The following is a 25909-nucleotide window of genomic DNA, read 5'->3' on the forward strand; positions in this document are numbered from 1 at the left end:
TAGGGTACGGCTGGTGGGGGGAGAGGAGGGTGGACTAGCCCAGCCAGAGAGAGGTCCAGGAGCCACATATAGTAGAGACTGTCCCTCACTTAATGTTCTCAGAGATGCTGAAGCCAAGAGAGTGCAGAACCAAGCAGATCATAAGACCAAGGAATCCAGCTCTATCCCTGAATCAGGGGAACTAGGGTGGGTGGTGAGGCTGAGTTTCTAATGCAGATGTGAAGGGCCAGGATGTGAAGGCAGGGAGGAGCTGATGAGAGGACCTGGGGAAGGGATTGTGAAAGGTGTTGCTGGCCCTGTCGGACTTTCATCTGGCACCAGGGAAAACTGGATGCATTCCAAGGGCTGGGGTTGTGGGGCGGGGGGCAGAGAAATTCATCACATCCAGCCCTACACTACTAGTGCCTAGAATTGGAAGCATTCTTTTTACCCTTCTCTCCACCTCTTAAAATCTTACTTATCCTTTTAGGTTCAGCTCAAGACTGACCTCCCTGTGTAACTCGCCCCTTCCTCTGAACTCCTACCACCATTTTGATCCCCACCATGCACTGTGGCATGTAATTGCTTATGCATTGCATCATAAAGGCTTACCTTTATGCCTTAGCGTTACTTCTCTCCTGGAAACAATGCACCTTGCCTTAAGTCCTTTCATAACCCTCACTGTACCTAGCATTCTGCTGAGCTTAGTAAATCCTCATGAAATGGAGACAATAATCAAGTTATATTGACGTTCTCAATGGCCCAGATGGTACACCAAACCTGGGTGTTGCCTATCTGACTCTATGCAAATAAACAAACATCTGTGAATGGAAAGATTTCCCTAACATGTGTCAACTGGTAGAGGCTAAACTTACTACCAGTAGGACATGCACACCATGGAGCTTTCCAACAGGAACAGCAAATTATGCTAGGTCAGTAGTTCCCAACTGTAGATTCTCACCAGAATCATCTGGGAGCTCTCAAAAGCTCCATTCTGATTCAATTGCTCCTAGATGGGGCCTGAACATCGACGTGTTTTAAAAGCTCTCTGGAGGGTTCTAGTAGATAGATGGCCAGGATTGGGAACTTTGTTTCCTATTCTTTTCAATTTTTTCATGTGCTTTTTATAGTCTGGTGCCCAAACCCTTCTAAATTAGTTCATCCACCCCAATGTCTAATGGCGTTTCCTACCCTTTTTATATAATTTGATTTATTTATCAAATACCTAGGTGTACATTATGTGCTAGGCAGGAACAAAGAGAAACATAGTGCTTGCCCTCAAGAAACCTACTGTCAAGTGAAAGACTCGTTTATGGAAATAAATAAAAGTACAAGTAAACCTTGCTACCTCAACTTGGGATCTTAATAGATTCAGATAAATTTTTGGATGATACCTTGCTATCTGGATTCTCACTACTTGCTACCTGAAATGCAGAAACCAAATAGATTAAGATAAGGTGGGACTCCTCTCTATGCAAATTTACCATCCAACCTCTTGCTATAGCTCAAGAACCACATAAACTGGGATAGCACTCTATTGTAAGTGCTCTGTAGGAGAATGAGTTGAGAATGAATAGGAAGAAATGGTCATCTGGAGACGTAAGGATCCCTGACTATGGGATCTTATAGCTCCCAACTGTCAGGCTAGATAAAAAGGAAGCTTTCTGGGCTAAATGTGTGCTCATACACCAGTGCTCAATCCCTACTGGAGATGTTTTCTTTTCCCATTTTGAGACTTTGTGTCTCCAGTAGTGCCTGCATGTGATTCCAAAGAAAAGGCAGAGAATTTCCCCTGTCTGGTTCAGGTGAAGTGTGCAGATTGCCTGTGAATAGAGGAATGCATGTGAGGGGTTTCTTCTGGTCAGAAAAATTGGGGGTCTTTGGGAGGAGAAGTAGGTATAGAGGAGAGGACAACCAAGGGATGGTGCTCAGCACTGCCCAAAAGACCAAAGAGAAAGCTCGAATTAAAAAGCCAACATGGCTCCAGAGGCACGTTTTCCTGGGCCCACGCTCCACACTCTCCTGGCCATGCCTCTTTCCTGGGGTACTTGGATGGTTTCTACAACTGCTCCTCTGCACCCCACGCCCGTCTTACCTTTGACTTTTATATACCTTCAGATATATATGGGGTTACTGATAACTTGAAGTTGTCCATCACTCACTCATCTCAGGGTCTTATGATAAACATAATGTAGGAAGGGCCTTCATAAGTCATCTCCTTTGTGCCCTACCTTCATGCAATACCCAAAATTGAGCAATGAAAGACCAGCCCTTCCTCTGCAGAGGTGGAGATTCTCTCGTCTCCACTGGGGGCTGATCTCTCACCCCATCTCCTCCTCTGATACTGCCACTGAAGCTTGGCCCCCAATTCTGGACTTTTAATATGTCTGCATTTTCTGAAGCAATGGATAACTCTGCCCATCCCTACCCTGTCTTCTCTTTTCTATGGCCTCCCTCTTGCTGCAAATTTAAGAATGCTCTCTCTGAGTTATGTCTCTCAAAATTATTTCCCAGGCCCTTCATCTGTTGGCCCACAAAGGAGGATCGATAAGAGAGTTCAAGAAAGCCGAAAGCCAGGAGCATTCCCCATGCTGGACTGAGGAAAGGTTGAAGCAGACCAGGCACAAACCCTTCAGCTCCTTGTCAGCAGCCTTTGATCTGCGTGGCAGCTAACACGAAAGTAGAATTTGGCCCTCCAACTGTACAGGACGAGACTTGACAAGGAAATCAGTTTCTCTGACAATTTCAAAAGCCCCGACACTTTCGTCACTTGGCACTTCGCCATGGGGAATGGTGCTGTGGACACATACGCACCCCACCAGAGAAGCCATCTTCCCAGGAAGGACTCAATTCAAGTGCAGGCAAGTCCATGAGGAATGAAGGACAAGCTCTTCCCTGCCCTTCGTTGAAGACATGTGTTGCAGGAACCGGGAGGATTTTGATTGGATAGCTGAAGGAACTTCCTACCTGTCTGGGTTGAAAGGCACTAGGAGGGGTGGCCAGGGAATCTGAAAATCTCTTTCTTTAAGTCTAAAGAATAAGCATATCTGCTGCTGGACTTGCAAGGTTTAAGCAAAAGATTCTGTAGCTGGCCTCTGGAGGGTCATTCCACATTCGCAAGACTGCATGGGATTCAGAGGTGCATTTCCCAGCTTACCTAGCTTGTTCTTAGAGAAGCGAACCAAAATACATTATGTTTGGCCTTTTATTATGATTCCAACTTACAACTTAGCTTCCTGAGTGCTCTCGTCAGTTGACTTACCTCTCTAGGCTGTTTTGTTTGGGATTAATAACAGGGAGCTGAGGTGCAGGGCTTGCTGCCGGTTCAGAACCAGTGCTTACAGTGAGACAGGACGACATCTTGAACATTCCTGATTAAAAAGTCAACTAACGTGCAACTACCTTTCAGGGATGCCAAGGAGGATACCTGTTAGAGTGAGAAGAGAACTAAAGGACCTCAGAACTCCCAATGACAGCCAGCGTCTATGACATTCTTCTTTGGTGATAGGCTCAGGGGATCATTAAGTCCAAGAGGATTCTGGAAGCCAGGCTTGACAGGCACCACTAATTATTCCCCCAAATAAGAACGAGTCTAAAGCTGAGCACATTGGGAAGATACAATAAGAATATGAGACACATACCTCTCCCTCAGGCAGGTCCCAGCTGGTAGTGGAGTGAGAGGCACTCGGGAGATGCGAACAGCACCCATGTGTCTATCAAGACGCAAACTGAACTCAGAGTTAGTGTGTGGGGCCCATGCAGTGAATGAAGAGCAGGAGGAGATGAGGGGAAGCGGATCCCGAAAGCCATCTGGCAGTGGATGTGTGGCAAGGGTGTAAGAGGTCAATATAGAGTCGCCCTGGGTTATCGAAAGGAGGACCAACTGGTGCAGGTCAGATTTCCCAGGAAGCAGATTCTGAAATGAAGATTAGTGTGAAGGAAATTTATTGGAACGTGCTCTTAGTATCAACATCTATGGGTAAGGGAAGGAAGCAGAAAGAAACAGAGTGAGAAGCTGGGCTGTGGTACAGTCACAAGGCCCCAGGCAACCCATCTTTTACAGCTGACATGGCCCTTGAGAGTTGTTGCCCATCGAGTCATGGGGCCAAGTCTTCATATCCTTGTATGACCAGTCATTGGATACAGGTTGCCTCTGGGAAGGGTGGTGTCCATGGGTGAGCATCTCTCTTCAGCAAGGGCAACGCCAGAGAGGACTGACAGCTGAGTGCTATAAGCCAGCTGCATTCTCAGCAGGTGGGGGGAACAAACCCTGCAGTCCTGAAGGGATTTCTGGGCAGTGCAATACAGCATCTACTACCCCTATCAATCAGACACTCAGAGCTCAGCTGGATCCTGCTCTCAGAGCTGGCCTTGGAAAACAGGTAGTGGACAGAATTTTCCCATGGTGCCCCTCACATTCTTTCCCATCATCCTTTATATCCCCTCTCATTTTAGCATCCTGGAGCTTCAATATCTCAGTATGAATCCATACTAAGGGTTCAGACTCACCAGGTTGCCATCTCCTAAATGTCAAGGAGAATTTTAAAGGTGGTCCTCAGGGCCACCATGTTTCATTCAGAAGAAAGGGCCGTAAGTGGTGCAATTTCCATATCAGTGTTAGAAGGGGTCTTTGCCCAGGCCTATTAAAACCCAGATTGTTAAAGAGAAATCAAAACCTTCCCCTCAAAGGTATGTTGTTTTGGGGGATTTTATTTCCCTGGAAGACATGTTCCCTGAACTTTGAGTGGGATCCAAAGCTGGTGAAAGTTTCTCCTCCTGGGTAAATTTCCAAGAAGGGTAATGACAGACTTTGGATGCTTGGCAGACGTGAAGACTGAGCTGCCTGAGGGTGTGCACTGGTTCTCTGAGCTCTCTTCAACATCACGTAAATAATCATCACGTGCAGCAGCAGCAGCATCGCCCTGCACCGCTGCCACCATAACCACAGCAGCAGCCAAGAGGGGTCTTCCTTAATTAACAACTATCTTGCCTTACCATCAGCGCAATTAGAATTTAATGAACCCAGGCCTCTTCTTTTAGGCTTCGAATTATAGCTGATCTCAATATTCACATGTTGAGAAAATAAGCTATCATCCATCCTGAAAGCATGAGAAGTGGCGGGGCAATAGGAATGAAAGAGATGGAGTTGTTCTGTGCTGGAGAGAATAACCAAGAGAGATCATGGTGGCTCCAGAGGGACAAGAGGAAAGGTGATCACTTTCTTTCAAGGAGTCTAGAAGAATGTGGGAAATCCTCATCATCCTGGCCTGGGGGCAGAGGAGGCATGCTAATCAATTAGTTAATCAATTAACAAGTATGTATGCAATAGCACTTTGCCCAGGCCCTGTGTTATGTCCGTGGAGGACTTGACAGGGAGGGAAATACAAAGATAAATAAGACACAGGTCCTGAGTTCAAGATGCTCACAGTCTACTTCAAGCTATATTTCAGGCATGCACACTGAAATGACAACTCATAAGGCAAGAAAGTCAATGACAATATAGAGACAGTCCCAGGAGATCCAAGAAGGAATGCTGTTGGAGGATATGGAATCCAAAGAGGTGGAGAGGAAGTGGAGAGCTCTCCAAGAGCAGAAAACAGCATAACACAGGCAAGAAGTGAAACTGGCTTGTCCTGGCACCAGGGAGGAACACGTAGGAAACAAATGAGCCAGTCACTACTTCGGAAATTTAAGTCATTAAATGCTCACAACAACCTTACAAAGTTGGTCTTATTATTAGCCCCAGTTTCCAGACGGGGAAATTGAAGGACATGGGGATTAATTAACTTGCCCGAGGTCACATAGATAGGATGTGGCAGAGCTGAGATTCAAATGCAGATGGTTCCACTCTAGACCACTGCTAAGAGAAATATAAGGCGAGCTATAGGTTAGCTACATATGTAATTTTAAATATTCTAGTAGCCACATTAAAAATAAAAAGTAATAAGAGGTGAAATTGATTTTAATAATATTTTATTTAACCCATATTTCCACAATATGATCATTTCAACACATAATCAAAATAAAAATTATTAATGTGGTATTTGACATTGTTTTTCTTTTATACTAAGTCTTTGAAATATGATGTGTGCTTTATGCTTATAGCACATTCTCGATTCAGACTAGCCACACTTCAACTGCTTGAGAGCCACACATGGCCAGTAGATACCATATTGGACAATGCAGTGCCAGAGCATAGACTCTGCCTTTAACCACTCAGCAACGCTGCTTCTGTGGTAGGTGGCTGACGACAGATGGACGAAGTCTGCTGAGATTGACAAGCTAAGCTGGAGGCAGGTTGGGGAAGGATTCTAAGGGCAGGTGAAGGAGTAAATATAGAGACCCCTTTTGACCTAACGTAACAAATGCAGTGCCTTATACACGAGGCAAGCCTGCACCCATCCTGTGTGACCCATTCATTGGCACAAAGAAATGACTGTGATGTGTGGTTTACGAGAGGTAACATGGTGCGTTGGAGGAAAGTCTTGATACTGGAGCCCAGCAGACTGTGGCGTGGGCCCTGCCTGCACCACATACCAGCTGTGTGATCTTGGGCAAGTTATTTAATCTCTTTAAGCTTCAGATTCTACATCAACAGCTAGAAAATGGGAATAATCATGCTGACGTCACAGTGCCATTGTGAGGATTAAACCAGAATAGACTTAAAGCTCTTAGTACAGTGCTCGACACATGGTAAACGCTCAAGAAATATAAGCGATTACTATTATAAGGAGCCCCAAGTTACACAATTGCAAAGTTCCAAGTTGCTCAATGAGCCAGTCTCTGGATTGTCACCCAAGTCCCTGCACACTGCCTTTCAGTTTGGCCTCTTTCCACGGTACCAGGTAGAGACCAAGTTGGACTGGGGACTGAACTAGTATAATCCACGCAATGACCTAGGAGGGTGTGGTGGGAAGACCCAGAGGGCTCACTCAAGAGCCCATCAGCCTGAGAAAATCATCCAAGAGATGCAATGGAAAGGAAGGATGAGTAATGACGCCTGCACATGGATTCTCATCCAGCCAAGAAAAGCCATTTCAGATCCTTGAACATTAAAGCTGGGAGGAGACCTAGAGATCACTTATGGTAGATCATACTCCCTCCCTTTACACACGAAGGAAGTGAAATCCAATGAGGTGAAGTAATTGCCAGGGCAAGGCAGCAGGTTAGGGGCAGAGGCAGAGACAGAAGCCAGGAATCTCATTTCCTCTCCAGGGTCCGCCCTTAATGAATCTCGCCTGTGACTGTCTTGTCCTCATATCAGCCCTGGCTTCATGTCAGAACTACCTGGAAAGCTTTTAAAATCTCTAGCTGTTGGGCTCCTCTGTAGGAGAGTCATAGGGACATGCTGCTTGACACCAACCATTTCCCTGACCCCTCCCTATGGCCAAAGTCTCCATCCACCTTCCACATCCAGTTCTCTACCTATCTTTTCTGTGAGGCTTTTTCAGTTAACTAGGATAATAACAACAGCACTATCAATAACAGCATTAGCTAACATTGTGAGGGCTCGTGACATGCTAGCCGCTGTGCTAAGCACCTTACGTGGATCATCTCATTTAATCCTCACAAGAACTATTCCATATTTAAAAGCCTCATTATATAGAAGAGGAAACCGAGACTCAGTCAATGGTAAAGGACTTGCCCAAAGCCAAACTTTGTAAGTGATGGAGCTAGAATTTGAACCCATCACCAGGTCTGACTCCATAGTCCATGCTCTTAACCCCAATTCTATATAATCACCACATTAATTTGAATTTATTGGGATTTGCTTTGCACTTAAATCTTTTTCTTCCTATCTAGCTATCCTTGATCTTCAACTACACTGCAGGCTCACCAAGTGGGGAGATGACTACTTCTTCCTGGCAGTCTCTGTTTCGTCTAAGCCAGTGGCAGCTCAGTGAGTTTATGGGCTATGAGCAGGTAGGCAGAGGGTCACCAAGGAACAGGGTCTTCTATAGGCTATCCCGGGATCAGCTCTGGAAAGTCAATTCTCTATTTACTAGGTATTTTTGAAACAGAAAACTCATAAAAATAGAAAGTTTATATAATCATAGAGTTGCAATGGACGATAGAGATCTAGTTCTACCCTTATTTTATAGGTAGGAAAACTGAGGTCTTTGAAAATTAGATAACCTATTAAAAGTCACAAACATAGTTGATGGGAGGGAGAACACCAGAGTCTAAGAAATAAACATAAGGATGATCATCACCACATATTATCTACCTAACAGGGATCATAGTCTTTACACAAATTATCTTAGTCCACATAATGAGGTAGATGTTTTACCACATTTTACGGATGAGGAGACTGAGGCACTGACAGGTTAATTCACAGGTCCTGGCCCACATAGCTAGAAAGTGACAGAGCCAGTTTTTGAACTCATATGTACCTCAACACCAGATTTCCCGTCTCCTGGTCCGTTACATACTGTTTCTAGAAGTTATTGAGAACATATGTAGTAGGTATTTTACATACATTTTAACAAGCATCTCAGCAATTCTCTGTAGCAAATAATGTATCTCAAATTTAAAATGAAGCAACTTAAAGAAGGCAATAATTTACTCAAGTTTTCTTAGCCAGTAAGTCCTGGAGCTAAAATACAAACGCAGGTCTGTTTGACTCAAGGTCTTAAACTCTTCGCTCACTACTGATACACTGTCCTGGATGACCTGGACCTCAAGAGAGCACAAGGCTTCGGACCATTGTGAGACCTCACAAAGACACCTCGTTTGCTTTGGCTTGTGATAATGACCAAAGGGGGTGGTCCTGTCCATCACTCCAAGTCCCTTCCTAACTCCTGGTAGCTTCCTCCCAATGTGGACTTCAGTACTGACACTTCTGAATCAAGTACATATCCCCTTGCATCTCTTACAAGTTTGAAAATAGACAATAGGAGGTCACACTTTCCAAGAACAACCTCCTTGGGGCGGAGAGCCAGCTGGAGATATTTCAGTCTCAATTAGGTAATTTCGAAGGGTAAGTTATAAGCCTATAAAAATGAGCAGTCACAACAAGGTTTTGCATGCAATCTTTTTAAAGGATCCCAAGAACCATCATGATGAGCATCATTCACATTTTCTCCAGTGCCTTTTCTCTGTTGAGCTCTAAGTACTTCTCCAATGTAAACTCATGATATCACCCAATATCCCAATAATGTTGAAGGGAAGGGGAAGGTGATTTAGCAGAAGGAAGTTTGCTTAACATCAAGGGGAAATCTTAAGAAAAGATTCCAGATCCAGTCCTGAAGCAAGGATGGTTAGATCAACCCTAACTCCGTGGTGAAAGTCACTCAAAGGGAAAAAGCCGCATCTTTTCTGTGGCTGAAGACCAGACAATTGCATTTCCCTCCATTAGAAAAAAATACATTAAAAGAAGCATTAATAAAAAGAAAACCCAGAAAAAGCAAGGGAAATATCCATCTCTACTCTTTCGTTTCTTAAAACATCAGTCCTTTCTGCCCCATTCATTGTTCCAAAAAAAATTTTTTTGCATTTTTCTACATGTGCTTTTTTTTTCTTTTTCATTTATTTCTCAGCATAGGAAGTTCGAATCACCTTTCTCCCTTTTATTGTTTAATTCAGGTTCCTGTTTCTTCCAAATCTTTTTGTTTACTCCCTACACATATCTCATTTCATCTCTTCTCTATCTTTTTCATTGGAGTTGTTACTTGAAGCTGTAAGAAAACTCCCCCCTTGTTTTTCCTCACTCTCGCCTTCAGCTGCTTTCCTGAATTGCTGTTGCATCAAGTCTGTTTTACTGACCACAATTGGTGCAGCTGGGATGGAGAAGGAGCAACTGAAAAGGAAATGCTAATCAGACCTTTTTAGAGAGTATAGTAAACACACACACGAATAAAAAAGGACTCTGATTTAAGGAGAAAAATATCTCCTCTCAGTATTCCACACTACTAGGATGGCTGAATTTCTGAAATTCCCGCAATACATCTTTCCTCCCATGACCCAAGGCAGGCAGGGGAGAGCCCCCGCCTGGCTCGCCCTCTTCACTGTCCCCTCTTTAATTGAGCAGCTTTAGACTGAGCTCACACAGCCAGCGGGGGAAAGTACACATGGACTTGAAGGCACGTTTACCAGGTCACTGTCTGGGTAGAGACTGCCACTGAGGATAGAAACGGGTGTGGGAGGTAGGAACAGGCAGTGAGGTTACTTACATTTCAATTAGGGCAAGGAGAACACAGAGACAGCTCAGCCGAACCTTTGCCCTGAGACCAGAGGCACGAACCATATTTTGTATAGGTTTTTTTGGTTGTTGTTGGTTTTTTGTTTTGCTTTGTTTTTTAACAGGGGAGAGAGGAAGAGCACGTAGCAAGGCCACTGCTAATACTCCGAATCCCATAGACCTAAAATCAAAGGTGTTTTACTGGATTTCTTTGAGGATGTTCTGCAACCCCCAGCTAGGGAACGTAGTCAAGGAGGGAGGAAAAGCGAAAGGGAAAATGAGCAAACTGGAGGAAGCTTGATGGGAAAAAAAAGACCACCAGACTTGCAAACAAGATCTGTGTGTTCTTGTAAGGTGTGGGCATATCATTCCCCTCTCTGGGCTTTGGTGTTCCCATTTGCAAAAACAGGTTTAAGCTGATTAATCTCAAAGTGACTTTCCAGCACTAATATTCATATTATTGAATAGTAGAAATAAAACCATTCCCCTTTGTCTATTTTCTTATGGGGTGCTAGAAAAATCGTCATGAAGTGGGACTTAATTTATTTCAGTCACTGTCTCCACTGAGCCAAAAAGAACCATCTTTGAGAGCAAAGAAAAGTCCTGTTCATTTAAAATTTGACTCGACATCAAAGCAATTCCTCATCGCCATCCCGAGTTTACTCTTCTACAAAGCCCCGAGCAAGGCCCCTTTAAGGTTGGGTGTGCATACAAGAAACAGGCAAGTTCACGTGTGAGCCCTGCTCTCTCGCTCTCCACATCTGACACGGCAAGTGCCGAGGGTGGGGTGAGACAGGGGTGAGGAGAGGAGGAGATGGGAATTTTCTAATGATCTTCTTTAGTTAATAGGCACAAGTTGTTAGTTTGATCTGAGAAGGCCTCTTTCCCAGTGTGCCAATTCCACCCCCTCCTTTTTGTAATGGGTTTAGTTCCCACAGCTAATGTACTGCGTAATGAGGCCGGAGGGAAGCAGCATGCTCTGGAGTAATGATACGGAGCCTCTCGGGCCCTGACAAAGGACAGAGAGAGCCCGGCTGGATGGTCTCAATGACAGGGTCCAGGCTCCTTTCAGCCCTGGCGAGTTGAAGCCTCCTGCCAGGGCTTGTGCTAAGCAGTGTCCCAGTCCAGGCCCCGGTGTAAAACCCCAAGAGGTCCTGGTACAAGACAAATCCTTGCCAGGAACAAGCTTGTTTCTTTTTTTAAGCCCTGATGCAACTCTCCTTCCCCTCCCTCCTGGTCTTCCAGCCACTGGTTCAGAGGCCTCCTACTCTACGGGTGGGGTACACTTTCCCTATATAACCCACTCCCCACGGGGCAAGAAAGGTGCCTGCCCCATTCTGTCAGCATTTACCAGGCTGCAGGTGAGTACATAAGAGCCGCACTTTGGGGAGGCAAATGCCCAGTAGGAAAAGTAGCCATATTGAGAAGACGACTTTAATCCTCTTGGTAATTTTTGACTGCTCACTCCTCCGTGTTCCATAGCACTTTGCTCTAGTGGAATGTCATCTACTTTATTTTGCATGGTGTCACCACTGTGTGTGCATTCGTCATTCCCATTTGTGCTCCTTGATTGCTCCTTATTCACCTTTTCATTCCGTATGGTCTCTAGTTATAATATACAACATAGACCAGGAGCTCATTCCATGTGTACTAAGTTGAAATTAATTGAACGACAGGGAAATGGGCTCCCAATATTTACGTCCTGGGAAAAAACCTGGGGATCATTATAGATAATTCCCTGAAGCCATCAGCCCAATGGGCTCTGGGGATTCCCAAAGAGGAAGGGGGAAGATGAATAAAGTAAGATGTCAGGATCAAAGGAAAAAATATTTAGTCTTTGGACAAATCCAGTGTTCACTTGTCCATTAAAAAAAAAACAAAACTTCACAGCTGGAAAAGTTCAGCAAGAGCCAATTCGAATCAGGAGGTTGGTGGGAGAAGGTCACCAGTATGACTGCAACCTCAGTGCAGACTTCAGAGTTCACAAAGTGGGTATGACATTGACTTAGTCTTCCTAACATCTATGACACTGCCCTATAAAATGCAGGAATGTTATCTGGCGCTTTCAGATGAGAAACCTGGGCTCCAAGAAGTTAGGTTACAAGGTTGAACAGCCAGTTAATGTTAGAAATGGCCTCAGCCCAGTGCTTTTCTCACTATGCGTGGATCTATAAGAATTCATCAGTGTCAGAGAGAAGGCTGCAAATAGAGACAAGTTTGGAAAGTCATGAAGGGCCAGAACTGGTGAAAAAGGGCTTGCTCACTGCCTCCATAAACCTATAACCTGGGGTAACCCTGGAAGCTTTAATGAGATAAAATGCGGAACAAATAAAAAGACAGGCCTTTTTATGAGGTTGTGGTGCTCATTGGATAACAAATAGTAGGACTTATCCAGTCCAACTGTGTGATAAGCTCTGTGCTAGTTGCTTTGTTTTCAATGGGAATCCTATGAATTAGACACGGTCCCTGCCCTCATGGGTCTACTTTAAAAGACAACGCTATTGGGAAATAGAAATATCTTTAAAAGCAACTGGGAAAATTCATATCTGATGATCCCAGATAGGTTAGTGTGGAAAAGTGGGGAGTTGGGGAACGTTTCCCAGTCCTCTGAGGCTGATATTGGGTTTGCATTTCCTCCACCAAACATGTCTTGAGGACTGGACAGTGAGAGTCCTGGACTGGTCCAGAGCCACATGGCTCTGTGGTCTGATTCAAGGCACCATTTCTCAGACTCTCACTGCCAAGTCACAGGTTGCCTCCAGGGACTCTTCTCATCTACTAGAAGGTCCTAAGATGCACGGTCCCCGTACCCTGCTTTTTCACTGTTAGCCTTATCCTGAGAGGGCTGGCCCGGACCTGTTTCTAAGTTCCCCAGAGGAGAGCCTCTTTTCAGTGAATCCCTCATTTTTCTCCATTCAAGCACCAAGAGAACATATATCACCAGCCAGGCATCAATACCTTGTTGTTCCACCTTAGGGCTTTTTCCTCTGCCTAGAATCCACCCGACCCCTGCCCATGGGGGTCACATGATCATTTCCCCTCCCCATTCAGCTCTTGGCTCAAGTGTCACCTCCTCAGAGAGACATTCCCTTATGTAAAATAGCTATCCCTCCAAGCATTCTCTACCCTCTTGCCCTGATTTGTTTTTTTTATAATTCATATCACTACCTAAAAGTATACCTATTTCTTGGTTTATTGCCTCTTCTAGAATGTAATCTCCATCTAAGGAAAGAACCATGCTTTTGTGGACCACTATGTCTCCAGTTCCTAGGAAAGTGACTGGCACATAGGAGGCCCTCAATACTGTTTGTCCAATGAATGAGTGACCACAGAGAGGTCCTGTTCCCCACATCACTTGCCATCGAAAAGCAAAGCCACGCCCAACGAAAAGGCCGGGTCCCAAGAGAACTTCTCCTTTTACCTTCATTCCATCTATTGTATCTAGAGCAGTTTCTGTCACCATTGCCATTACCACCAGTTATTATTTATTTATTAGCATAACCAATAATATTTTTACATTAGACTAATTGACCTTAATAATTAATTAAGTGCCTATAATATGACAGGAGTGTGCCTGGCAGATAGGAATGACTTTAATGTTTGTTCATTCACTCTCCTGACGGTATAGTCTCTATTCGCCAACTGCATCATAATCACAAAGGACGAGCAATGACTATTCATCACCTTGTCAGGCACAGTGACAGATTTTGGGCTAAGGGTTTTCACACACATTTTCTTATTTACCTCTCTCAAGAGCCCCAAGAGGTAGGTGTTCTTATCCTCCAAGGTCACAGTTAGTAATTGGGGCAACTCATGTCTGTTTGACTTCCATGCTTTTTTCCCCAAACCACACTTCTGTACTAAAAATGTCCTGTGTTAGAAAAAGTCTTACCTTCCCAGTTACTCCTGGAATAACCCCTGGTTATTCACCTGTAAAATGAAAGAACTGGTCCGAGAGGCCTTTAAGATACTTTGCAGTTCTGAGTTCCATGATTCTATCCCCATGCTCACGTAATGAGCTTCACCATCTGCCTCTCTCTCTGGGCAAGATCTAATTTCTTTCGACAATCCTCAGATAATCTGTCTCCTCACTTTATATCCCTTTCCACTTCTCAGAGCATTTCCCTTCTCTGAGCAAGACATCATTACCCTTTGTACCTCACTCCTCCCTTCATGAAAAGGCTTCCCCCCAAGGCCCTGCTCCTCTGACAGGAACCCCTTCATTAGAAACCAGTGACGTCCTCTTTCAATTGGCCTCATCATGTTCTTCCTGGTTTCGCCCAGAGCTGCTGCCAAGACTTCCCACCTTGCTTGTCTGGCAAACATAACTCCTTTATGCTAAGGCTCGGTTATCAGAAATAAAATGACATGCATTTCCATTAACAACCCCTAAGTCAATCAAGCCCAGCTTCTTGGGCCAGCTTCTTCATCAGTTGTCAGAGTAAGGGAATTAGGACCCAAGCCAGCCTCCTACAACCAAAGTCTATTTACCTAAAACACCAGCAGTCACCAGCAGAGTGATGCTCCCACTTGGTTTAGAAAAAAGTTTCTGGTGTTCTAAGCTGCAAGCACTGAAACCCTGCGAAGACTCACTAGTCGGGAGAATGGAGGGGGGTTACGATCCACTTAAAATATTTGTGTAAGGAAAGCAGGGATTCACCACCTGTTTCCCCTTCCACTGATATTTATGACAGCTGAGGAATCTTACCCTTCACAAAGGCCTCGGCTCTGTGCCCAAACTTTCTAGCCTATTCTTTCCATTTACATGAACATTTTCATAGAAAAGCATAAATCTCGCCTTGTCATGAGAAAGGAGAGTTCTCCCAACTCCTCGTGGGGTGAGGAGCATTTTTCTACAGGTCTTGACAGCTCAGCCCCAACCTTTGGTTTGGAGCGTGAGACTGGTGTGCTGCAATCTATGCTCTCCTCGAGATCTGGGCCATGGTTGGCTCTCAGCACTTCCTTGTGGATGGAGGTAAAGAACGGAGTGCACAGTAGGCATGCAAACAAGAGGTGGCATCAGAAGGAAAACCAATTCCTCCAGCCTCTTCTTGGTGCCTCTCATTCCCCAAGTACCATTAGCTATCTCCTGGAAAGTGGCTGGATAGGATGAATCTTGAGTCCTCCTTACTCCCCACCCCTCCATCCCCACCTTCAAGGACCAGACTGGCTGGACATTCTGGGAACACTGCAGGCAGGCCTCTCCCTGCCCCCGAGGAGCTTACAGTCTTTTGGAGGGGGCGCCATTGTAAAAGTAGAAAATTTCAGAGCTAGAGGTACCTTTCAAGATTATCTGGTCCAAATATCCTCCTCAAATAAATGTAGAAACTGAGGTCTGGAGAAGCAAAGTGAGATATTCAAGATCACACAGCTAATTGGTGTCAGGCAAGGACTAAACTAGATCTTCTAATTTCCCATCTAGTGTGCTGTTCATTATGTCATCAGGATCACTATACAAAAATAATTTAGCCCCCATCATTAGAATGAGCTGCTAAACAAAGTACATTGAACAGACATGGTCCAGACTCTGCCCAAAACTTAGTGTGAGAACAGAGAACTGACCACACCAATGCAGACAGCTCTATTACAAAGGACCCCACGGTGAGTGCACATACACTGAACCAATAGAAAAATTAAGTAAGCATATACTGGCTTTATCGCAAAGGTTCTTGGTAGGATGACAAAGTTATAGTGTATCCTGCAAGCTATGTCAGAAACTGAGAGGTGGGAGAGTATCTGTGGTTTGGCGGGAGGTGATACAGGGCAAGGAGGCAGCCTATTGAGAGAAATTGGATTAAGATGACCGATTTAGCACACACTGCAGCATTGCCCTTTCACTCCAAACCCCTAGAAATGACGTACTTTAAAAATCCATCAGGGCCCAGCCCGGTGGCGTAGTGGTTAAAGTTCTGCGTGCTCTGCTTTGGCGGCCCCGGTCTGCAGGTTCGGATCCCCAGTGCGGACCTACTCCACTCACCAGCCACGCTGTGGCGGCATCCCATGTACAAAGTAGAGGAAGATTGGCACAGATCTTAGCTCAGGGCTAATCTTCCTCAAGCAAAAAATAAAAAAAGAGGAGGATTGGCAATAGATGTTAGCTCAGGGCAAGTTTTCCTCAGCAAAAAAAAAAAAAAAAAAATCCATCAAATGCTGGGAAACAAGAAACCCAAAGAGATTCTAGAATGACAGATCTGGGAAGAACAAACCCAGAGGTCAGCTCACCCATCCTTGAGGTAGGGCTTCACCCATATGCACCTGCAGTCTTCTGAAAAGACTTATCTACACTTTCTTAAAATCTAAAGAGAAGAGAATTCTGTAGCCTCCCAGGTGACACTTTCCAATGGTACCTTAATCCTCATAGTTAGGAGCCAAATTCATCGTGCTTTATCCATTTTGCTTGGGAGGCAGTGGAAACAGAAACCTAGCTGCATTTTGTCACTACTGCACAATCCCTCCAGTGAGTTGGACCGTATTAACTACGCCCTCTGTAACTCTCTCCACCCTCTCTAGCCATTTCTTTTGCAGATTATAGAAACCTGCAGCTTTCCAAATGTTATGATCCTCCCAGAGCCTGTCTCTTAATTCACCTTCTAACAAGCCCAGAAACGCCGTTTCTAAGTTCTATCCTGGTCGCCCTCTTTGCAGCATGTTCTGGATCCTGCGGAGGGCTATTCTGATTGTCTCTGGAGTGAGGGGGATGAATTAGCCTATCTCACCGATTGCCCTATGATTAAGCCACTAATTGTTAAGCATCATAATGTGATAAAGTCAACAGCTCATTTAATAAGAGGTCTTTTTCTTGAGTCCAACGTGCTTTCTAAGTGGTATACTGCCCCATCACCTTATTTCACTAAAAGCCGGAGTGATTGTGTCTAAAATCTTAGCCAAAATTTCTGCCTCACCCTATCTTAGCTTTCTTTCCTCTTATATGGTTCTTTGAAGTCCACTGAAGCCACCACTATAGCTTCTGCCTCTGGATTGACGATCAATTCTCAATTATCCACACGTGGAATAGCTATTTTCTGGGTCTTTTTGCTGTTGGCTGCTGTGTGGCATGGACTTACAGAAGATGGACCATTTCATGCAAACTATAACAAAGAAAGCAGACTTCTGCACAATTGAGAGCTATACACAGAACTTAAAATGGTGGGCTCTGGAGAGTTGGCCAACCCCAGGGACCAGGTGATGGTGATGTGCGGTCAGCTCCTTGCGTCTAAGGGAGAGGAAGCTCATCTGCTCTTCTAAGAAAGCTTGGTTCTGGGTGATGATCAGCATCCCCCGTGTGCTTAGCAGGATGCTGCAAATGCCTGTTGATGAACAGTCATCATTAGTTAATCCATCCGCAGGCTCTAAACACCCACGAGGGATTTGAATTCCACACTACTGAAGCAGCAGCAGAGGCAGCAGCTGTCGCTCAGCACCTGCCACAGGCGACCTGGCCAGATTTCAGACAGGGTCCTCTGAGGCCAAAAACTGCAGGAAAGAAAGATTCCAGGGGTCTTGGGGGTGACAGCTGGGGTTGGAGGGGAAGGTGCAGAGAGGAATTCAGGGGAAAAGATGAAGGGAGGATGTGCAAAAAGCAAGTAACTCTCCATGAAAACAGGAAGAAAGAGGATAATTGGCAAAAGAGTAACCTCAAAATGAAGCCAGAGATCACTAAGGGAAGTTCTGGCAGGAAATCTCAGACCGCCTTTCCCAACAACACCTTCCCACTATTTTCGCCACCAGAGGGCTCCTGTATTCCAAAAATGTTATGGAAAAGTGACAAATGTCTCCAATATTTTCCACTCTAATCATACACATGTGAAATGAGCAATTTCTGTTTATATGTACAAAAAATTGTCTTTGAGAGTTGGAGATTCAATTCTGATTTCGATACTGTGGCCCTGAGTCAGTGTGGACAGAAACCATCAACATCTCTGTTCTGTTTCTGTATCTGCAAAAATGAAGAGGCTGCCCTGTATCTTGTGACAATCTATAGCCAGAATCAGGCGGGGGAGAAGTAGAGGGAGGAAGGGGCCCCAGCAAGTAAGACCCGACATGGCAGAGATACAGAGCAGCTCTTCTCAACGTTCACATGTAGTTAAGACAGACAATGCCTGGATCTTGGATGCACCATACTAACTATCCTTGCCCTCGTGAAACTCATATATCAAGGAAAAAAATAATGCACACGCGTTTGGTAAAAGGCTCAGGGTAATGTGCCAGTTCTGTCAATTTCTAACTATATGACCTTGGCCTAAACCCCTAACCTCATGAGCTACAGTTTTCTCCTCTGTAAAATGGAAAGTGTCCTTATCTCACAGGCTGGACACATAACTGAATGAGATAACTTCTTTGAGGGGAGTTGGCACATGGTAAAAGCTCACTGTTCACTATTTACTCAAGTCTGCCCTACACGTGAGATTGCCATTACCAAGAGTACCAACACAGTTGCAAAACTGGCACAAACTGGGCATGCTCAGTCTGAGAAAGAGAAGGCTAAGAATGGCATCATATCTGCCTTCAAATATTTGAAGGACTATCATACGGAAGAGGGATTAGAACTTTTGTCACCCCAAGGAGTAAAGATGGGACCCATGGGTGGAAGTATTGGGGAATCAGATCAAGCTTGCTAGAGAATTATATGAATTGCCTAACATTAAATCTTTCCAAAAATGGAGTGAGTAGAACACGTAAAATAGCAGGTTAGCTCATCTCTGGGAGGTATTCAAGGAGAAGTTGGGTGAGCATTGTAAGGGAAGTTGTGGTGCAGATTCCTGCATCAGGGGAAGGGCTGGATTATGTGACCCACAAGAGCCTTTCCAACTCAGGGACTTCTATGATTCTTTGTTCCAAGCAAAGGGAAAAAAGCGAAAGCACTGTTACGTCAGGCTGGTCAAAAGGATGGTCTGTTTTCCAACCTGGCAGTTGTGCACATGTACACTTACCCCACATCATATGCTCCCTATGCATCTGGCCAACCCTGATCTTATCCCTGGCCACAGAGCAGCTGGTGCTTAAGTATTGGATAATTACTTCTATGCCAAAAGCAGTGCCATTCACATCAAAGATGGTTGATATAGATCCACTCCAATATTTGTGGAATGATTGATTGGTCGTTCCACAATAGTGGATGTCCAAAGGAAGGCAGGGATGGAGGGTAAAGCTGTGAACAAGGAATGAATAAGCGATGAAGAAAGGGGTACAGGGTGGGTACAGTAGAGCATACGGTTGGCTCACAGTTCAAGCTTCTTTGAACAGATCAGGAACTGTGTGATCTACGGCACTTTCCTTCCCCCTCTTCCTCTATCTGACACCAAGAACAATCCTTTCTCTCACAGCCAGGGAACACTGTCAAGAGGCAGGAATCTGAACATACGACTTTTGGAAACTTCCTCTGTATGACGCCCAATGAAAAAATAAATTCCAGTTAGACCTTCTCTCTAAAAGGGTTGAGCGGGATTTCACGGTTTTTCTAAGACGGAATGGGACAGGAGAGAGAAAGTATTCCCAGCTCTTATGAAAGGAGGGCATTGAAAAGAATCAGGGGAAGTAGTGTATCTGAAGGGTCAAAGCATAGGATTACAATCTAGAGAAACTTGGTTTTGAAACTCAACTTGATCATTAACTAGATGTGAAATTTTTAACACTATCCACGTCTCAGTTTCTTTATCTGTAAAAGAGAGATAATAATATCTCTTGGAATTTTGCTGAATATATAAAGTGCCCAGTATAGGACTTGGCACACAGTGGTGTTCAGATCATGATAGGTTGCTCTTGCTATTACAGATTTGTTACCAGTCAGGAACAAGGGACAAAAAAACTGGAAAAATCCCAGCTCAGATAGGAAGGATAAGCAGATTTATGGAGTCTGAATGAGAGGCGTGGGTGTATTTGCCCTGAAGGTGTAACTGAGAGGCCATGTGTCTGGAGTTACGTAAATGAACTGGTATCTGCACCATACGCATAGGGTTTGGCTTGGGTGAGGAGAGGATGGGTGTGCACAGTATGTAATCTTATGGGCGCAGTGTCGGTCACCTTAAAAAGAAAGAGATTGGACACATTGTATTACAGCAAGGGAGCAGCGTTCTCCAAATGGCTGGACTCTGGACAGTAAATGGGCCCCTGGTGCATGGAAGGCTCCTGAGGAAGGGCAAACATAGACTCTCAGAACCAATCCTGAAGTATTGGGTATGTCGTAGGGCAGGTGGCGGCCAGCGGTTCTCCGGTTTTTCTGAGGCCAGCTTAAGGGGAGGGGGCGATGACTGCATCAGTTGGGAGCTACATTATCCCCAAAGGGCTTCCCTGCACTCAGGTGTGTTAAGGTCCTGGATTACTGACCATGGGACATTATGAAATTGTTTTAAGTGCTTTAAATACAAGGCCATGACTCATGTGTGGGGATGATGTCTCCTACCTTCACTGAGCTGACACCTTGGTGTCAGGTAATTGTAAACATCTGCTGGCCCCAAATGCTGGCTATAGTAAGTGCATAATGTTTCATTGAAAGAATGGAAAAATACCATGGTTTTTAAGTCACAGGATGATGATTTGTACCAGGGCCATGTGGGTCCGTGGCAGAGACTGGAAGGAACCAAATTCCAACTATTGGCCATTATCTGCCCTGCCAATGAAGCAGGGTACCAAACACTTCAATAGTCCCCTCCATTACTCTGCAGGGCAAATATGATCACCTTTGGAAGAGATCAGTTAACTCTCTTCAAAAGTTAAGCAATTTCCTTCTCAAGAATTTGAAGTGGGAGTGAATGCGAGTCACCTGTCCTGTTTGCAAGAATTTCCTGTCTCTCTCCCTCCAGCCTGCCCTCCCTGATGCAGCCTGAAGGGTCTGCAAACCCAATGGATTTCAGACTTTTAAAGTATGTCCCACAGTAATAAGTACAATTTATACCATGACCCAGAACACACACATAAACACACACACAAATACATATATTTCATGAAACAATGCTTACTGCATGCATGTACTTTGATATTTTCTATTCCATTCTATACTCATCCATTCCATTTTAAAATGTTGCTCATGACCTGAATTTCACTGTATAACCTGAAGTTTGAACAATGTTCTTCACTGCTGATCTCTCCTACCTATTTAAAAGCCTGCAATTGCTCTCCATTTCTAACAAAGTCTAAATTCCTTAGCATGACAGAAAAGACCATTCATAATGGTCTTTATCTTCCAGCTTCAGTTCTGCCATCTTCCGCCAGGCACCCTACACTCCCAACACACCTGGCACCTGACCTTCCCTGGAGACCCAAGCCCACGATGCACTCTCCCATCTCTCTGCCTTGTTCATGCCTTAACCTCAGCCTAGACACGCTTCTCCCTGCAGGAAAAATTTCTCTGCAAGAAGTACCCCAGATGTCACCTACTCTGAAGACTACCCTGATCTGCCCAAGCAGAACCAATCTCTCCACTAGGACCCCATGGTCTGTAGGAATTCTCTTTTTGCAGAGCATAGATATCCTTCTCCATTTTTGAATTGGTAGAACTATTTAAAAAAACAAAAAACAAAAAAAAAACAGCCTGTGTCTTTCCTTTCTTTTATGATTGGCTCTTGCCTTCTTTCTTTATCTTCAACTTACTCCCCTCCCCTATCTCCATAAAGCTCAGAACCCCAGGAGAATGGGAAAATCAGAGTAGGAAAAAGGGAGGTGGTCAAAATTAGTGGTGGCAAACCAGTCTGGTTCTAGTTTCTCTTCCTCCAGACTGACGGCTCTGTTTCCAGGGAATCCCAGCTTGGCAAATTCAACCGAATCACAGGAGGTTGGAAAAAGCAAGGTGAGGTGGAGAAACCAAGGTGGAGTGAGAACAGTGGCTGGCTCAGGCTGCAAAACCAGGGTAAGAGCTAACAGGAGGAACAGAATAAAAAAATACCGATTCACAGGCCACAGTGAAACCCTGTTGCCAAATAAATGCCCTGTTGCAGTCTCAGATGGTCGGCAGTAGGATGACCTGATTTACAGCCAGTCACAGAGCTTAACAAACTCTCAGGTCACCTTTATCTCTACAAAAATAACAACAAAAAGACCCCTGGTGCTCTGTAGTTTTCAAAGCAATTGTTCACACATTATTCCATTTAATTATGGAGTGTCAGAGCTGGAGGGGACTTTACGAGGTCAGTTAGTCTAATCCCCCATCCAGCAGCAAATGAAAAGGAGACTGGGAACAGGCAAGTGACTTGCCCAAGGTCACACCCCTGAGTTAGCAGAAGAGTGCAATGCTCTTTTTATCGAACCATGCTTTTCACACACAAAAGTATCCCATGCTCCCATGTTCTCCTTGATTCAGCTGTAACAGTTGCATTCTGCCTGGATTTCAAACTCCTTCAAATGAAGCAGCGTGGTGCCTACCTTATCTTTAAAAGATTGCCAGACAGAGACTCTACAGCCTCTCTCTGGTCAACCCTTCTTACAATTTGCTGCCACACAAGCTAATCTGGTCTTCACAGTACTGTATCCCTCTTACCAAGAGTGCCTAAGCTATTAACTCACTAGTAACAGGTGCCAAAGTGCCTCTTCCTTTGCACAAGATGTTCATTTAAAATCAAATTGCACATAAATCCCTCCAGTCCCTGCTCATTTCCCGCAGCCCTCTGCCTTTTTTGGTCTTTTTTCCCTCATTGCTCCCACTCCCGTTTGCTGAGAGTCTCTGAGATGACATGTGGGGAATGAAAGCTGGGCCAACTAGGGGAACTTTGATGGAGCTGTGCTGGGGCACGCTGGCTAGTCTCAGGGCTTTGTCTACCCCAAGCTCACAGGTTACAGCAATGGAACTACAATGGTGGAACTATGCTCACAGAACTGGAATGCCCCTTAAGGACTCTTCTAGAACAACTCCATCTTACAAATGTAGAAACTGAGGCCGGGAGTGCAGAAGTGACTTGCCCAAGCAAGTTAGTGAGACCAAGCTCAGAGAACACTCCACGTTTCCACACTCCCAGACCAGTTCACTTCGTTTACCGTCTGCCTTTGCCGTTGCCCATGAGGAAACTGAAGCTTGGAGAGGTGGAGAGATTACCTAAGATCACACAGCTACTAAGTGCCCGGTCCAAGACTACAACTCCAGCGAGACGGGAGAGAGACAGCTAAGGGAGGAGAGGGAAGCAGGCGAGCAGGCATCTCCCGCGCTAAAGGAGGGATGCTGCACAACTCCAGGGGGCACTGTTCCTACTGCAGTCTACGCGCCCTCTGGCACTTGTGTGCCCTGCTCAAGACGGGGACGGGGGCGCAGGGAAGAAAGGGCAGATGACTTGACTCTTCTGAAAACCAACTCCTGGGACCTGCCCCCTCGGGGTCATGTGCCCCAGAGTTGGGGTGCCTGGCCCCCAAGCACTGCCCGCGGCCCCTTCTCCAGGGACAGGGTTCGAATGCCTTTCCTCATTCAGTGGGATTATCCCTTTGAATTGTTAAAAAAAAAAAAAAAAAAAGGCTGCAGCTAGCGAACCCTGCCTGACAACACCGAAGGAATTTTTCCCAGGGATCGGCCGAAAGCTGACTCACATTTAAAGACTTGCCCAAAGTGGTCATGCCCCTCTGAGCAAATACCACAGGCATGTAAAACCTCGCTCCCCACGGCCTCCCGGCGGCGAGGACTCCCGGCGCGGCGGCCGGGCGCGGCCCCCGATTGGTCGAGCGCCGCGCCGTTTAGCCCGGGCGCAGCCAATCGGAGCGCCGCGGCGACGGGTTGCTAGCCTGGCCGCGCCGGGGTCCAAAGGGAGGCGCGGCCGGGTAGCTGTCACTGCTTGTTTCCTGTCCCGGGGGCGGGGGTGAAGCGGGTGGGAGGCTCTGGCTGTTTGTTTAGGCAGGTAAGGCCTGGGAGGGAAGTAAAAAGAAAGGGCTGAGCCACCTACACAGGAGGCTGCCTCAGGGCCTTTGAGCTCCAAGTTTCCTTTCCAGAACGTGAGCTGCAGCGAGCTGGCTGCGAGCTGAGCTGCGAGAGGCTCCCCACCCGGCCTCGCGCACAGGCTCGCTGGGCCCGGCTCGGGGGCGCATTCCTGCAAGCCCAGGACAGTCCGTTTTCAGGCTGCCTCCGAACTCCAATACGTGTTAGTCACTTCTCAGTTACCCCAACTGCAGAAGTCAAGAAGAACCGCAGAACCATTAATAGTGCAAGAGGTGTTGGAGACAGGTCTCAACATCGGGGTTCTCACCCTGTCCACAGCTAAATGAACGTGTCATCCTGGCGAAGTCTCTTTTTCTCATCTTTCAAGTCCTTGGCTCTAGGATTCGGGTTCTTATATCAATACTGAGAGGAACATTGAGATTTATCTCTTCTTTCTCAGTCCCAAACGGTGTCCACCCAGCAGCTCAAGTGCTTTTCTTAACATGTGAATGGAATCCTGTCATTCCCCTCCTTAAAACCTCCTTATTGCCCTCCCAGTGCAGGACAGAGTGCCTCATGCTTAGCAGATGATTAATAGATGTTTGCTGAATAATACGTAGGATTCTTAATACACGGGACTACAGTAGGGAGCAAAACTCGCTGTGGTCTCTGTCCTCAGAGAGCTTACAGTCCAATGGGAGAAAGACGGATAGAACGATCAATCAATCCAATTAAATAACCACTCCTCAAACAGTCACCCTACACACGTAATTACAAATTGAAATGAGTGCTAGAGGGTGATCACGTCAGCATGCAAAAACCCTGTGGCAGGAAGGCTCTGGCACATTCAAGGAACGGAGAAAGCCAGCGTGGCTGGAGGGGAGAGAGAGAGGAGGAGAGGAGGGCCAAGCTCCTGCAGGGCTTTGGAGAACTGTTAGGGATTTCAGTCTTGGTCCTAAAAGCAATGGGAAGCCACTGGAGGGTTTTAAGATACAGATTATGTGTTCCAGTTTTTATTTTTACAACATTACCAGCTGAGGCATGGGGGGCATGAGTTAACTAAGGTAGGGGAGAGAGGAAGGCAGAGTGGAAGTGAGAAGACACGTTAGGAGGTGAGAGATGACGATGATAATGGTGGAGAAGGGAGAGAAGTCCTCAGATTGAAGAGAATTCATCAACACCGATCCATCTTCAAAGCCCAGTCTCCCCATCCCTCCCATTTTCTCCAGTAAACAGTGCGTGTCAGCCCTTTTCCCATCTACTAACACTGCACCAGGCTTGGTCTGTATTTGCTGTTCCCATTCCCGTTCGCTCTGGAACATGGACCTCCGAGGTAGGTCCTGGGGCTGTAAGTCTTCTGAATGTGGCACACTGTCTCTCACGCTCTCCCTTTGTATGAAGCAGTCATCATAGTCTTCACCTCCACGGGCCCGTCTGTTGGAGGCTGCATTGGCCTCTACCTTGAACTGGTTTGCAGGGCAGGGATTGTTCAGGGTCCTTTGACTCCCCTTGTGGTTAACACAGTGCAGGTTCAGAGCCTGCAGTGTGGACTCCTTGAGGGCAAAGCTGGTGGGGAAGGGTATGGTGAGCAGGCCATTTCCATTTCCACACTGGGCCCCTTGGTGTACAGACTCACTTCACTTGAGTCCTGTCAGTCACTGCTCAGGGTACTAGGCCAGTCCTGTTCCCCCCTGCTTATCATTCCTGTGCCCTAGAATTGCCTCTGGACTGTTTCACTTTTGGTTCCCCAGTTCACACACACACACACACGGCTGCCTCAGGCTGTGGTGTTTCCACTGAAGAGGGAATGCATCACCTGCTCCTTGTGGTTAAGCCCACACGAAATGAGCCTTGTCTACATGAGAGAATGTGTGCATTCTTGAATATTTTGCAAAACTGCTCTCCTTTCCGAGACCCAGCATTTT

Source organism: Diceros bicornis, chromosome 17, assembly GCF_020826845.1.
Source record: "Diceros bicornis minor isolate mBicDic1 chromosome 17, mDicBic1.mat.cur, whole genome shotgun sequence".
Lineage (NCBI taxonomy): Eukaryota > Metazoa > Chordata > Mammalia > Perissodactyla > Rhinocerotidae > Diceros > Diceros bicornis.